The sequence below is a fragment of the Panthera tigris genome, chromosome A3, assembly GCF_018350195.1.
Source record: "Panthera tigris isolate Pti1 chromosome A3, P.tigris_Pti1_mat1.1, whole genome shotgun sequence".
Lineage (NCBI taxonomy): Eukaryota > Metazoa > Chordata > Mammalia > Carnivora > Felidae > Panthera > Panthera tigris.
In genome coordinates this window covers 18,472,730-18,489,844 of record NC_056662.1, presented here as the reverse complement: position 1 = coordinate 18,489,844, position 17,115 = coordinate 18,472,730, and positions in this window count along the sequence as shown.

The window sequence follows — 17,115 nt, the reverse complement described above, 5'->3', positions numbered from 1 at the left end:
TATCACAGTCTCTGGGAAAAGGAATGAGCGGTAGTGGTTGTGGCAGGATAGGTTTCAGGTGTCGGGGAATCCTGGGAAGCCTCCAAATTCCATCATCCCCAACATGACTTAACTCATCACAGTTGGCAACCCTGGCCAAGAGAGCGCCAAGCCGAGACCTGAAGGATGAGTAGCTGTTGGCCAGGCAAAGAGATGGGGGGAAGGATGTGCCAGGATATGTGAAGGCTTGGTGCATTTAAGTAACTGAAATTGATCCTGCATGTCTGGGAAGACAGGCAAAGAAGACTGTGGGGTGAGATTTGCTAGAAGGCATAATAGAGAGTTTGAATTTTATACTGAGGGCAGTGGGATACCATTGATATTTTAAGCTGGAGACCGATGTGATATTTGTGCTTTAGGAAAGACAACTGACTTCTGTAAGAATGATAGTTCCATTGGGGTGCCTGGGTGTTTCAGTTGGTTAAGTGTCTGACTCTTGATTTCAGCTCAGGTCATGATCTCGTGGTTCATGAGTTCAAGCCCTGAGTCGGGCTCTGCACTGACCGTGCGGAGCCTGCTTGGGATTCTCTCTCTCTCCCTCTCTCTCTGCCCCTCCCCCACCATCTCAAAATAAATAAACTTAAAAAAAGAACGGTAGGTCCATCGAGAAAGACTCTGTTTTGCTTACTACTGTATCACTAGCACCGAACACAGAGAAGGTGCCGGCTACACACTTATGAAGTGAATGAGAGCATGACCACTCTGTTGAAGATCATCAGTCAGGAGGTGACTGTTAAATAATATTAAATATTATGTAACTTGTGGTGGTCTGAACTGTAGTGATGGGCGGGGAGGTGGAGAGAAGTGACCAGGTCTTGGGATGTATGGGAAATAAGACGAATTGGATGCTGGTATGGATGTAATGATGCTGATAGGGAGAGCAAGGTATCAGGGATGCCCTGGTTCCTTTATATACACAGATGAATGGCTGGGGTACCATCATTGGAGACGGAAAAGATGGGAGGAATAGGTCTGGCACAGAGATGAACAAACTCATGTGTCAACACATTGTTTTACACATGTCTGGAAGAGGGTCCAGGTGGAGAATTCCACTGGGAAGTTCATTCTAAGAGGTCCCCAGGGAAGCACATCTATATCCAGAGACACTACAGGTGGGGACAGAGCAACAATCCAGCAGTGCTAGGGTCTGTGCCAGCTGGGACACCTGAGCACAGGATGCTGGGGCCCTGGGAAGTCCCATGGCCCAGACCCTGGCCCTGTCTCTGCCCTTGACTCTGCCATTAAACATTTATGTGACAGACATCAAGGGCTCACTCTGTGGCCACGCTGATGTCTTCCCTTCCCTCCCCAGGCTCACCACTTCCTTATGACTGCGGGGAGGACGGCCAGTTCTGCTCTTAGGGAGACTGAGCTTAAACACTGCCCCAGAACCTTTTTCTCAAAATTACGTAAGCTAGCTCAGAAAGCTAGAGGCTCAATTTAAGACAGCACAGGCTGATAAAACTGAGGGCTCACGTCACATGCTTGTATTGCTTTTATAGTTAAAATTGTAAAACTAAAACAAACCACCTAACAAAATGTTGCTACATATTCTAATGGCTCCTTATATAAGGAGGAGGATCCTGTTTTGTCACTGTACTGCTGTCATGTCATTGTGCTACTCCCGTTTCTCAGGGTTCAGATGTGAGGCCAGCCTGTCTCTCGTTCACACCGGGGGGCGGGGAGGTGATGAGTCTGGAGGAGGTGGGGGGTGGGGATTTGGGGATGGGGACTGAGTGATCTGTGTTACTCAGTCACTGGTGGACACTGCCCTGTTCTCTGGCTTTTCCATGAAAGAGGATTTCCACTGCCTCCGCTTTGACCTCCAACTTTCTAATTGATTAAGTTCTCCTTTCCAGCTTATCTCTTAACTCAGGCAAAAGACCCTGCAGGCAAAGCATCCCTGATGGGAACAGAAACTACCCCCTCAAGCAGTAAGGACTGCCCAGAGCCAGCAAGACCCTGCAGGACTGACCCCAGGACAATGATTCACCTGACCTTCACTGCCCCCCTGCGTGTACCCACAAACCTTTGTCCCACATTTGCCTTCTATAAACCTGGAAGTATTTTCGGCACTTTGCAGTCTTTGAGACATTAGTCCACTGTCTTCCTGGTGTCGGCCCCACTGAAATAAATTCCTTTCTTGTTTCACCTCCACTCATTTCTCAGCCTTTGGATTTTGTCATCGGCGAGGGGCTGAACCTGATCTGTTTGGGTCCCCAGAGCCAGTGCTCTTGCACCCCTGTGTCCTGGCTACGTCCAGGACCTGAAGGTGTGGGGATGCTGGGGTTTTGTTTCTGCCACTGATACTGCTATTGGGGGGTTACTGTATCCCTTTACCATACAGAATTATGAGTCAAAGAAGTGTCATCCACATGAACAATGGATTATGTTGACAACATGGTCCAGATACAGAGATTTTTTCTAGGAGAGAAGATTTTCTTTTTTTTTTTTAATTAAAAACATTTTTTAAAATGTCTATTTATTTTTTAGAGAGAGAGAGAGAGAGAGACAGCCTCTGAGCAGGGGAGGGGCAGAGAGAGAGGGAGACACAGAATCTGAAGAAGCAGGCTCCAGGCTCTGAGCTGTCAGCACAGAGCCCGATGCGGGGCTCAAACCCATGAACTGTGAGATCATGACCTGAGCTAAAGTCGGACACTTAACAACTGAGCCACCCAGGCACCCCTAGAAGAGAAGATTTTCCTATTTTGTTCTGTGTGATAACTCAATAAGAAATTAAAATAGCGCATACGTTTTGAACCTTATATATTCATTAAGTGCTATTTAAATGCTAAATTCAGTCTGAAAAATTAAATAATACTCTAACAAATGTAATATAAGTAATGAAGCATGTGCTGTCCAAGGTCTGTTCGCTCAGTTGCAACCTGCCCTTCCCCTGCTTTGCTCTGTGTCACGAGGTGGGGGGGGGGGGGTGGGCGCTGACCCCACAGGCTCCTCTATCAGCTGGGTTACAGCTAGGTTGAGCATGGGAGGCACTGGCAGCAGCCTGGAGAACGGGAGGAAAGGACATTTAGGCCACAGCAGGGGATGGAGAGGGGGCCATCCCTGTGGAATTCAGTAGGATTCTTTGGTAGCAAGCAGCAGACACAGACTTCAGCTAACTTCAGTATAAATAGCATTTATTGGGAGACTACAGGAAAAGTCAGAGAATTGTTAAAAAAAAAAAAGCCGAATAGTCAGTTTTTGGAAAGATCCACAGCTCTGAGATCTAGGGAGAAGGAATTAGTAATCTCTTTAGGAAGTTTGGAGGGCCTGGGTGGCTCAGTTAGTTGAGCATTGGACTTCAGCTCAGGTCATGATCTCACAGTTCATGAGTTCGAGCCCCGCGTTGGACTCTGGGCTGACAGCTTAGAGCCTGGAGCCTGCTTCGGATTTAATGTCTCCCTCTCTCTCTGCCTCTCCCCAGCTCGTGCTCTGTCTCTCTCTCAAAGATAAATAAACATTTTTTTTTTTTTTTAAAAAGGAAGCTTGGTTGGAGTAACTATACTACATAATAATCACTTTTGTCCTTGGATCATTCTGCTGAAGACTCAAAATCCAGGAAGGAAGGGAAAGGGTCCAATTGGCTCAGCATGAGTTAAGTGCTCATCCTTGCCCAGGGAAAGCAAGACTCCAAGGCCAATGCAATGCAGGCAGAGAACTTTCCCCCCCCAAAGTGAGAACAGGTAGAGAGTTGTGTTATTTGCACCCTGGGCCCACAGTAAAAATAAGATGCAAGTTAAAGCTAAAATTTAAATTAAAAAAAAAAAAAAGTAGGGCATGTAAAAGTGGCCCCAAAAGGAAGCAAGAGAATCGTCCTCTCTGGCCAAGATACTAACCAAAAACCAAAATGGAGGCCAATCCATTTGGAGGATGAAGTGGCTGCGGCTGGAAACACTGGCTGGGGAACTGATGATGCATTTGGACTTACTTCTTCCTTTGAGCCAAACACAGCTGCCTGCTTCCATGTAACTTGGGGCCTGTCAGGGGAATCCTCAAGCTAATCAATTCTGGGGTGGATGGGATGGGGGTGGGGTAGGGCAGGTTCCCAGACAAGAGGCCAAAGAATTGCGCAGGGATAGGGGCCACTTACTTTGTTCCTAGGGTGTGTGAGAACAGCTTTTGTTTGTACTCAGAGCTCATTAGCACAGAGTTATTTATCATGTGGTAGCATTGTCCCTGGAAGCCAAGCTCTGAAGAAGCACCCGAGGGCCCTGGTTAATGGAAGAAACATAACGTTACTCTTCAGGTGGAATCAATGGGTAAAGACACAGTTCCTGAACGAGACTGCAAAGGATTCACTGGGATTAAGAGGGTAGCAAGGATGCTAGCCTAGTCTAAGCTGTCCCCACACATGGGGTGAAAACACATTTGGTTATGTCTCTACGGGACTGCTGGGCTTGTCAACCAGATATCTTATTGGCATGAGGATATGAGGGGCTTCCCAGGAGAAAAATCTCCCTAAACCAAGAAGGAACCAGAGAAGATGACGTAGTGAATGAGGCCCTCATCCTAGGCAGTTCTGAGTTCGGACAGATGTATGTCCAATGAATACATATCTGAATCTTATGGCAGGGTGAGGCCAGAGAGAAATTCTAAACTCTGGAAAATGAGAAAAGTAGAATTGCTACACTAGAGACCTTGTAAAGCCCTTTCCTCCTGCATAGTACAGCTGCTGGGCTTCTATTGGTTCCCATGGCATGAACCTTGCTACCCCCGTGCATCTCAGCATCATGGGCAGTGACTGGAGGAAGCCATGTAACTGTACCCATGGGAGGGTAGCTGGAGCCAGAGAAGAATCTACCTGCAGATGTCTCAGGATAACCTCCCAGGCTTGGAAACAATGTGAGACACCCCAGGGCCCCTGAATGACCTGGTGTGAAATTCTTGCCTGGAGGTGGGAGTTTTGTGTGTGAAGCTAGGGTCAAGAGCCATCAAGATATAAATTATTGGATAAAGAACATTCAAAGCAGAGGGCGGAGTAAGGTATTTAGACAAAAATAAGCCAAGTGACTGTATCTTCCAGCACTGGCCCAATTGCTGTCACTTAAAAAACGTCTAGCCATCTTGAACTCCGTGGTGAAAGTGCAGCGGAAATACCTTGGCTGCTACACGCATTCATGATGAAGCAGCCCTGTTTCTTGAAGGCTGAGCACCAGTGCAGCCTGGGGGCTGGCTGGCCTCCCTCCCTCCCTCCTCCCTCCCTCCCTCCCTCCCTCCTTCTTTCCTCTCTCTTCCCAATGTCTCTTTCTTTCCCTCTTCAATCTTTTCCTCCAGATTTCTAGACCTTGTTGCAGCTACTTTCACAAAATCTGATGGCTTTATGCCTTCCAGGAGGGGAAGTTCAGGAACCGCAACAGAGTTGGGGTGTGTGTGTGTGTGTGTGTGTGTGTGTGTGTGTGTGTGTGTTTGCTTTTGTTTTTTGTTTTAAAGCTGAGCAGCAGGATCACAGAACCTGCAGATTTGCTGCCTGCTCTGCGGGACAAAGAGAGCAGAGAGAGGAGATGAAAGCCTAGCCGACCAGAAGAAAGGAAACTCAAAGGAAGCTCATTGAAAAGGAGGAGGAGACTTTGCTTAAGCCATTGGGGTGGGAGGCGGACGCTGCCCCAAGCTCGTGCTGTTTCCATTGTCCAGATGGTATCATTTGCCCTGCAAAACAAGTAACTGACATGATTTGGATGCTCAGAAATAAATGTGTGAGTCGTGTGGGAAATGATGCCCGCGGCCACTGTACTTAAACAGAAGAGATGGAACCATATTTGAAAGCTACTACCCTGCCATCGCTGGCCTCCAGTTCATTTGAATTCTCTATTTACATTGTTACCAGCTGTATTTGCACAACTAGAACTTCCACCTGCTTGTAATTTACCTAGGACACATATTGTATTTACATGGTATAGACGGGAGTGGGAAAACTGGTCATACCAGTTTGAGGGCTGGGAATAGTGGAAGCTCAAATGGAATGTTCATCTTGGTTTCCCCAGTTCCACTGTCCTTGCCACAAGTGCTGGCATATAGTAAATACAATGTAGTAATAATAATAATTTCTGATAGAATGGTTTACTATGTGCTAGGCACTATTCTAGAGCTCACAACAGTCAAGTGAAGTATGTGCCATTATTACCCCTATTTTACAGATGAGGAAACTGAGATAAAAGAGTTTCCATCACTTACCCATCGTTAAGCAGCTAGTACATGGAAGAGCCAGGATGCTAACACCCACATTCAAACCCAGCCGGTCAGGATGCACATGCTTCAGTACCAGTTATTAATCAACATTAAGACTTCTGGTTCTGGGGCGCCTGGGTGGCTCAGTCAGTTGAGCGTCCGACTTCGTCTCAGGTCATGATCTCATGGTTCATGGGTCCGAGCCCCGCATCAGGCTCTGTGCTGACAGCTCAAAGCCTGGAGCCTGCTCCAGATTCTGTCTCCCTCTCTCTGCCCCTCCCCTGCTCATACTCTGTCTGTCTCTTTCTCTTTCTCTAAAATAAATAAACATTAAAAAAAAAAAGACTTCTGGTTCAAGATAGCAGATTGAACAGTGTGATTGATTACTAACCTTTCCCCAAACCCAACTAAAATAATAAGTGCAGGAATTTTGCAAAGGTTTAGGTCTACAAAGACAAAGAGGGTGGGAGAGGAGACAATATTCCCAAGCAGCGATAACATTTTAGAAGCTGGAAATCAGATGAATGTATGGTGGCTACCTTAGGAGACCCAGAAAGCTGAATCCTAAACTGGTTGTGGGAAAAGCCAAGAAATAGCAACCTGTTTTCACAGCAGAAACCCCCAAAGCTCAGGGATTGGAGGCACCACTGGATGGGGCTGAAACAGGAAGGTTGGTTTAAAGTTTAAGATGAAGACCCCTGGTTCTTCTCTACAACCCCAGCAGAAGACTGTATGTCTATTCTCTGGATAAGGTAAAAGAGGGCTTCTGGATTTGGGGATACCAGGCACAATTGAGGGTAGGGGTCTTCTCTGCTGAAAGCAGAGGAGTTAGGTGTAAGCTGCGTACTGAATGTTGAAACTCCCACCCTCTTCTTCTCTCACAGCAGCTAGAGTGCTGGTTGCCAGGATCATACCCTCCAAGCAAGAGTGGGCAACCCTTCTCTATGGGGGATCTTATCAGTTTAAGAAGAAGGATTTTAACGAAGAGATCCTGGGGGAACTCCTTATAATGATGTTCACAAACCACATGCTCAAGTCAAGTACAAAGAGCTTCTGAAAGGTTTTTTTGGTAGTTTACTCTTAAATATGATCAGACAATCTAAACTTCTACACCTAAAACTAATCAAAACATCCAAACAACCACTAAATGTCCCCAAACATTTGAGGAAAGCCTGCAATGTGAAAGAAAGAGACCCAAACTACCTACCTAACAGGTGCAATTTGAAGGAATTTGAGACAATAAATAGAGAAGACAAGATAGGAGTTGCCCCCTTGGAAAAGGACAAGGTGTGTTCTAAAAGGGGGATCAATTAGATCAAAAAGAGGTCTTGGAAATGAAAACAGCTACAGTGGAAAGGATGAAGTAATTTTTCTTGGATATTTAGAGGGTGTTGTTGCATAGTCTTCTATCTTCTACTGGAGAAGTCTGATGCCATTACAATTTTTGATATTTTCTATGCAAACTGTTTTTTATTATCTGGAAGCTTTTAGGATCTTCTCTTTGTCACCAGTAATCTGATACTTCCCAAAGATGTGACTTGGGATAGAAATATTTACAGTGTTTGTTTTGACCCTTCTGTGGAACCTTTTTTTTTTAAAGTGTATTTATTTATGAGAGAGAGAGAGAGAGAGAGAGAGAGAGAGAGAGAGAGGATCTCAAGCAGGCTCTGCACTGTCAGCACAGAGCCCGATGCAGGGCTCCAACTCATGAACCATGAGATCGTGAACTGAGCCGAAATTGAGTCAAACACTTGACTGAGACACCCAGGTGCCCCCTTTCTTTGGAATCTTTGAAGCTGGAAACTCATGCCTATCTTTTCCAGGATATTTCAATTATTTTCAACATATCCCTATTATGTCTTTGATAATTTCCTTCCATCTGTCCTTTATTGTTGGAATTCCTATTGTTCAATTGTTGTATCTTCTTATTGGTGCTCTGATTCTCTTATATTTTGTCTCCTATGATCCATCTCTTTATGTTTTTGTGCCTTAGAAAGATTTCCTCATTTCCATCTCATTTCTGGGCAGGTCCTGGGGATGGAGCTCCAAGAATCCTGGTTTGGAGAATCCAGGGAGGCAAGCCCTCCAGGGAGACTGTGAGATCCCCTGACGTGGCATCCATTGCTGTGAAGTGTTTGAACTGCAGGTGTGGGGAGATGGTGTTGGGGAAAAGCCTGTCTAGTTCTCTTGTTGTTGTAGTATGGGGACCCTGCTATACAACCCTCTTGTTCACTGCCCCTCTTCACCCTTCCTATCCTCCAATCCAAATCCAAATTCTGCCTTTACAATGGAATCTATGGATAGAAGTGGGAGGATTGGGGATATAAGATTATCTTCTGAACCTTGGTATATTAATGCATTCCTTTAATTTTTTTAAGTTTATTTATTTTGAGAGAGAGATAGAGAGTGCAAGCAGGGGAGGAGCAGAGAGAGAGGGAGAGAGAGAATCCCAAGCAGGCTCCACGCTAATAGCACACAGCCCAACATGGGGCTCAAACTCATGAACCATGAGATCGTGACATGAGCTGAAATCAAGAGTCGAATGCTCAACCGATAAGCCACCCAGTCGTCCCTATGAATACATTCCTTTAAAAGTCACTCTTGGGGTGCCTGGGTGGCTCAGTCAGTTAAGCAGCTGACTTCAGCTCAGGTCACGATCTCACAGTCTGTGAGTTCGAGCCCTGCATTGGGCTCAGTGCTGGCAGCTCAGAGCTTGGAGCCTGCTTCCAATTCTGTGTCTCCCTCTCTCTTTGCCCCTCCCTTGCTTGCTGTCTGTCAATCTCTCTCTCTCAAGAATAATAAACATTAAAAAAAATGTTTTTAAAGCCACTCTTAATACTGGCCACCCCCAAAAACTGGATTCCATGAATTCCAAACTCCAATTTGGACACTCCTTTCTAAGAGCCAGTGCATGTGTCAAAGGCAAGAATCAAGCTGGTAGTCCCCTATAGCAGTAGGGACTCACAACTTGTCGGAAACATGGGACAGGAAGATTTTTGTTAGGCCTCAGGTAACACACCACTGCCTAGGCCTTGCTGCGTCCTGGGATGCCAGAGGACTTGTTTCCTTAGCAACGATAATCATGTGACAGGAGCACACAGAGATCCGGAGATGTTGCTTAGCAACTATGCTGCACCTGCTGGGGCTCTGGGCCGGCAGCTTGGGCCAGGGAGCCTGGCTTTGAACTTGCAAACTCTTATTGGGGCTGGCAAAATGAGGAAGACCTAACTGGGCAGGTCCAGTTTGGGCCCTGGGCTTTTGTAGGGATGACAGAGGCAAAAATGGAGAAGCTAAGGCAGATAGAACTCGCTTTCCCATAGTAATGGGACGTGGGAACTAATGACAAATGTAGGAGGAGCAGGGCTGGGCAGGAGAAATGACTGTTGGGCTGATGGGGAGAGCAGTTCCTTGACTGGTCCACATGGAGAAAACTCTTAGAGAATGGGTCTCCAGAACCCTGAGGAGGGACGTTTCTGGCTCAGGACCCAACTCCACAGGGCTTATTAGGGGCTTGAATCAAGCCAGGGCACCTGGTCCCTGGAGTCAGTCCAAGGAGAATTTCCCTCTGTGAGAAAGCAGAGCTCTTCACAAAGGGTGGATGTTGGTGGTGGTCAGGAGTAACAATGAATCAGTCCCAGGAACCTGGCTATTAAACCATAGGGTCATGGGGAGCTGTCCATGGTTTGGGGTGGCCTTCCTACCAGCTCTCTCTGACCCTCTGCCAGGACCTGCCTGACTGGGAGTGGGACGGTAGAGACAAATTGCTCAGATTTTAATTCAGCTTCAAGAGCTGAATTAATTCTGTTCCAAGAGCAAAGAACTGAACTTGGTGTTTCAGTTTCTCTATCTGTACAATGGAAATGATAAGAATGACCATTTGATGGATCATCATCAGGATTAAATGAGCCAACCAACCCATATAAAAGTGATTGTTACATTTTTTGGCATATAGTAAGTGCTCAGTAAAACTATCATCATCACCCCCACCCCAACTCTAACGCCCAAGCAACTGACCCAGGAGGCAGACTCTCTGGCCAGGTCTTCTCCAATCCCTCTTGATATCCCCCAGAGCACATGGGGGTATACACTGGCAAGAATTTTAGACCTGCCGCTATTGCAGATGAACTATCCCTTCCCCCAAGGAGATTGCTGAAGGTTTGAATATCCTTGATCAGCTGACTTAGTTTAATGAACCAAGTGCTCCTCCAACCCTTGCTGTCCCAAATACTCCAGTTTGTTCATTTGTTCTTTCTTTCTTTCTTTCTTTCTTTCTTTCTCTTTCTTTTTTTCTTCCTGAGAGAGAGAGTGAGAGGGTGCAAGTAGACGAGGGGCAGAGAAGGAGAGAGAATCCCATGAGGGGCAGAGAAAAAGAGAGAGAGTAGGGGGGCTCATCCAAGTCGGGGCTAGAGCTCACCCAATGGGACTTGAACTTATGAACCATTAGATCGTGACCTGAGCAGAAGTCGGACGCTTAACCAACTGAGCCACCCAGGCACCCTCAAATCCTCCAGTTCTTCATCCTGATACTGCCCAGAATTTGCATATGTAGCATGTCACATTAAGAGACAGTGAGAGCGGAGTGCCTGGGTGGCTCGGTCAGTTAAGTGTCTGGCTCTCTTGATTTTGGCTTGGGTCATGATCACACAGTTTTGTGAATTTGAGCCCCTTGTCAGGCTCTTCGCTGATAGTGCAGAGCCTGCTTGGGATTTTGGGATTCTCCCTCTCTCTCTCTCAAAGTAAATAAATAAACTTAAAAAAGAGAGAGAGAGAGAGAGAGAGAGAGAGAGATGGCAAGGGTGTGAATTTGGGAGTTGAGCTCAAATCCCAGCTTCTGCCATATCCTAACCATGAGATCCTGAACAAGTTGCATTGCCTCTCTGAGCCTCAGCTTTTTCATCTGTAGTACAGGACAGTCATTGTACCTCACCTCCTTGGTATGAGATATGCTTGGCTCCGGATCAATGTTAGCAATCTTAACACGCGTCAATAGCCAGAAACAGGACCTAAGAGTTCTCTCTGTGTGTGGCCTAACATCTTTATAAGCTGGCTCCCAGTGAGAATGTGAGGACCAAGGGGGTGAGAGACCTCATGGGTCCCTCAAAGGGAGAGAGGACACAGAGCAGCTGGTATTTCAAGTGCCCCCATTTCTTCCCCGAGGTGGTGCTGGCAGCTGCATTAGCAGCCTTGCCCTCCTGGGCTCATGCCCCTGACTCTGCTGCTCTCCGGTGCTGAGGGAATCCCAGCCAGCTTGCCTTAGGCACCCTTCCCCTTGCCTTCCACTCCAGCCAGTCCGGGGACCCTCTCCCCATCTCCCCCTGAGCCAAAGCAGAGAGAGGCTCCTGCTTGTGCTTCCTCCTTTCTCCACTGAGCTTGTTCCCCAGATGACCCTACAGCTGCGTCTTTCTAAATTTAGCTGGATCCTGCACTTGACTCTGATAATTAATTACCCAAATGGAGAAAATTGAATAGTTAACTGGTTCACAGGAAGATAATTAGCTTTTCTGAGCCCCTGTTACAGGCAAATAAAGAGGAGGATTGTTTCTCAATTGCCTTCATTAAAGGGAGTCCCTCTCACCCAGAGGCCCTGGCCCAGAGGCCCTCGGGGCCCTCTAGGGTTCCTTAGGGCTCCTGGTGCTTCATCCCCAAACCGAGCAGCAGCTGGTACAGTGTAGCCAGTGCAAGCTTCTGACTCTAACAGGCTGGTGCTCGGGGCTCAGCTCCACCACTTGTTACCATGTTACCCTGGACAGTGATACAACCTCTCTGAGCCTCACTTTCCTTATCTGAAAATGGGGATAACAGTGTGTACCCCAGAGGGGTATTCTAAGCATTAAATGATGTAATGTAAGTAAAATGTTTGGTTCTTTGTTCATTGATGGATTTGTTGCTGATAAAATTCTTCACTCAGTTCATTGTTCACTGATGAAGCGTTCATTGACTGGGAGCTGTTTGATCATATCACCATTATCGCTACCATCATGGCACCATGCCCTTCCATCATGGAAACAGAACAGATTGTGTCAGCCAGTGAAACACACAGAAACCAAGGGAACATTAAATCAAGCATTATATGCTGATTGATGCAGAGCTTACACAGAATGGGGAAGACATGAGGGGCGCTTCAGTTTACTCAACTTGTCCCTGTACTTCTGATATTGGCTCTTTTGGTCCTAAGCTCCCTGGGTCACCAAGGGGCCACCCCTCTCCCAGCACCAACTCCCCACCAATCCTCTCCTAAGCACAGCATTTCATCCCCACTTACCTGGCCACAGCCCCTTGCCCTTTCCAAAGTGTATTTCCTTCTCTCAAGCCCAGCCCCCTCTAGTGATTATTTCCGACATGTCTAATATGTATAGATATATAAGTAGAATTCAAGAGCCTGGAGCCAGACTGGCTGAGTTCTAGTTCAATTCAGGCATCTACTATATTACTTACCTTGTGCCTCAGTTTCCTCATTATGGAAGGGACTTAATAATAGTAGTACCTTCTGCATAGCACTATTATGATTAAATACATGGGGGTGCCTGGGTGGCTCAGTTGGTTAATCATCCAACTTCGGCTCAGGTCATGATCTCACAGTTTGTGAGTTCGAGACCTGCATCTGGCTCTGTGCTAAACACATATGAAAAAAATTAATGACTAAATATATGTGAAGTGTTTAGAGCAGGTCTTGGACCTTGTAAGTACTCAAAAAGGGCTATCTATTCTTATTATCCAATTCTGATGCTGGATTATGGCCAGGAGAGGTCTACAGAGAGAGTGGAGAACGGCATGAACAGAGGTTTTCACCTGTCTGGACCATCTCTATTGGAAGATTAACTTCTGACTATCATTTCTCACATTATCTTAGGTAACTATGTCGTACTGTCTCATTTCTGCTTGAATCCCCCAAATTCCTCCTCCAGACTCACTCTCAGCTAACTTTCCTTCTATTTGCCCTGAGAATATACAAGTGATTGGAAAGGAGCTCCAACAAGCTCCTTTCCACATCTCCTCCCTCTCACGACTCTGTCCATATCTTCTGCTCTCCTCACCATTCCTGTAGATGAACTGCCTGTGTTCTTTTCTAAGGCGAACCTTCAGCTTATGGCTGGATCCCATCCATTCTTGCTTACTCAAGGACATCACTTCAGCAATTTGCCCTCTTTCCTGCATCATCAATTTTTTTCTCTCTCCTGGAACATTCCCATCAGCATAAAACATGCTCTTCATGGTAAAACAAAACAAAACAAAACAAAAAACCCAAAGTAAACCCTTTTAATCTCACAACCCTCCAGCTATTACCTTATTGCTTTGATTCCCTTTTCAGCAAAACTGATTGAAAGAAGTTGTTAGCAGTGCTGTCTCCAATCCCTCCCCTACCATTTTCTCTTGCATCTACTCCCCACAGGCTTTCCCACTCACCACTCTGCCAAGACTGGATTATCATGATCACCAATTGCTTCCATATTGCTAAATCCAATGGTCAATTCTCAGTTATCATCTTGCTTGACCATGAGGTAGAGAGGGGTATGCTATTCATCAAATCTCTCCTTTCCTCCTCTGGGGCATTAGATTTCTTAATTAGTAGTTAGATGTGGCCATATGATGGGGTTCTGACCAATGGAACGTGGATGGATGGGACGTATGCGCCTTCCAAGCCTGACTCATAGAAACGCCCCATGTTGGATATCCGCTTCTTCAAATCTGCTCTTCACCTTTCTCTATCCTGCTCTGGGCCTTGGGAGCCTAGCCACTAGGGATTTTGCTAATGAGCCTTCTTGTTTCTGATTGGGTTGAATCATTGGGAACTACCTGCAAGAGATTGGAGGGAGGGATGGAGGAGGACAGGGAATTTGTTCCCCTGGGTTCCTCCCTGCTTACTTTGAGTTGCTGTCTGCCTCTACCAAAGCTTCAGTCAGGCATCTCTCCCACATAGTTCTTTCTGTCTCCTGATTCCACTAACCATTACTTTCTCTTGTCTTTTCAAGTCTAGGGTGGTAATAGCTGCTATTATTAACCATCTCAGGGTTATGGAAATCCCTTGACAGTTTTCTTGCCCCTGCTCTTACCTTTACAGGTAATCTCTTCATTAAATCTTTCCAGGGGTGCCTGGGTGGTTCAGTTGGTTAAGCGTCCGACTCTTGATTTTGGCTCAGGTCATAATCTTATGGTTCATTGTTTCAGGCCCTGCATTGGTCTCTGTGCTGACAGTGCGAAGCCTGCTTGGGATTTTCTCTCTCTCCCTCTTTCTCTGTCCCTCTCCTGCTCATGTGCATGCACATGCTCTCTCTTCCCACCCCCCCCAAAATAAATAAATAAACTGGGGTGTCTGGCTCAGTCAACTAAGTGTCTGACTTTGGCTCAGGTCATGATCTCATGGTTGGTGAGTTTGAGCTCTGCATCAAGCTCTGTGCTGGTGGTACAGAAGCCTGCTTGGGATTCTCACTCTCTCCTCTCTCTCTGTCCCTTCCCTGCTTGCACTTTCTCTCTCTCTCTCAAAATAAATAAATTTTAGGGGCGCCTGGGTGGCTCAGTTGGTTAAGCGTCTGACTTTGGCTCAGGTCATGATCTCATGGCTCATGAATTTGAGCCTCATGTCGGGCTCTGTGCTGACAGCTCAGCCTAAAACCTGCTTCGGATTCTGTGTCTCCCTCTCTCTCTGCTCCTCTCCCGCTCACACTCTGTCTCTCTCTTTCTCTCTCAAAAATAAACATTAAAATAATAATAATAATAATAATAATAATAAATAAAATTTAAAAATAAACAAATAAATATATAAATTTTAAAAAGACCTTTATAAAATTACCTAATTTGAATGTGCCCTCTATTTCTTTCCAGGCTCTTACCATTACATTTTTTGTATACTATTTTCATCCCCGGCTCCCATTTACTGGCTGCATATTGATACCCTGAGTGCCCTTAAAAGCCACAAGTTGAAGATAATTCAACCTCTGTCAACATGGACCCTGAATATTTTCATGGAGCAAAGAGCTATTTCTCCCCTCTTTGTATCCCTCTCCTCTCCTGCGGAATATACTGTACATGAATGAGAAAGAACTTTATATTGCCCATGCCACTGAGATATGAGGATGTCTCTAATGTCTCTATTACAGTAGCTAGTTCTACTGGGACTAATAAACTTATCTGCAGCATTTGGCAGTTGATGACTCTGTGCTCCTAGAAATACTTTCTGTGCTTAGCGTCCATGACGCTGCATTTTTTTTTAGTGTTCCTTCTACTTCAATGACTGTTCTTTCTCAGTTTCCTTTGTCAGTTCTTCATCATCTCCCCATCTAAATGTTGGATTTCCTCAGGCTCAATCCTTGTTCCCCTCCTTGTTTCCACTTACTTCCTGGTCACCTCATCCAGGCTCATGGTTTTAAACACTCCCATATTTATATTTCCCATCCAGGCTTCTCCCAAGAACTCTTGGCTTGTATGTCCAACTACCTGCTTGATGTCCTCCTTTGGTGTCTGATAGCATCTCAAACATAACATATCCAACATTAAATTCTAGTCCTCTTCAAAACTTGCTCATCTATAGCTTCCTCCATGTCAATAAACAGCAACTTGATGTTTCCAGTTGCTCAGACTAAATACCTGAGAGTCATCCTGATCCATCCATCTCTTTCTTTCACCTACGTTCAATTTGTCAGCAAGTCTCATCAGCCCTGCTTCCAAACATATTCAGAATCTGACCAAGTCTCATTATTTCCATCTTGGTCTCAGGAGGTACCAGGCTTTGAGGAGAAAGGGAGGAAAATATGGAAAGAAAACAGTCCTGTCACCTAACTGTCACCATCATTATTACTGAATCCTAGTCTTGAACTGGTTTGACATGAAGTCTTCTAAGAAGAACTCTTCCCCAAACCTCATCAAAATCTTCCTGATTCCTGTCTCAGACACAGATCTACAGACCAGATGGTTTCCAGAGAACTCATCCTATCATCTCAGCAAACACGGAGACATCAGGACCTTCCATAGGGAACATTCATTTTAGCACCACTGAACTGGTTTCAGGGTGGGATAATAAACAATGCTGAGGAAATCTGCACTCAAAACCTCAAACGATGGTCACTGGGTCTTCATCAAGTTCTGTTTTCCTAGAGCAGAAACCGGCTTTCTCCCTAGGACTCCCAAGAATACATCATTCACTAGATTAAAATTCTACCAACAAAATGATGGATATTGATGCTCTTGGGAGCTCACCTGGGAAGGCTAGAAGCTACAGACGCCAGGATGGTGCTTCACTGATCCCAATAATGTATTTAAAATTTTTTAACATTTTTATTCATTTTTTGAGAGAGAGAGAGACAGAGTATGAGTGGGGAGAGAGACAGAGAGAGAAGGAGACACAGAATCCAAAGCAGGCTCCAGGTTCTGAGCTGTCAGTACAGAGCCTGACGCAGGGACTGTGAGATCATGAACCCATGAACTGTGAGATCAGAGCCGAAGTCAGACACTTAACTGACTGAGCCACCAAGGCATCCCCTCAATGATGCATTTTAAGCAGAAGAGTAACATGAGTAGATTTGTAATCTAGAAAAGATTAATCTGAAAACCAAGACAAAATAAAGGTACTGCCTTGGAAGCTGGTGTGAAGAATAGATAGAAGAATGACAAGACTGGATGGAAAGACCAGGAGCTTTGCTGCAGCAATCCACATGTGGGGAGGGGGATGGTGGGGGTGGGAAAGGGGATCCAATGAAAGGCAATGCAAATAAGGATGGAACAGAATGGGTGAATTCAGGAAATAGTGCTCTATTTTCTTTGGAAAGAGGGATTTTCTAAAAAACAACTCTAATGGTATGACTCTTCAGTTTAAATTCTTCCATAGCTACCCAGGGCCTCCAAGTTGAAGCACAAAGTCCTTAGCATTGCTTTTGCTCAGACCTCAGCTCTCCACGTGCACTATAGCTCCACCAC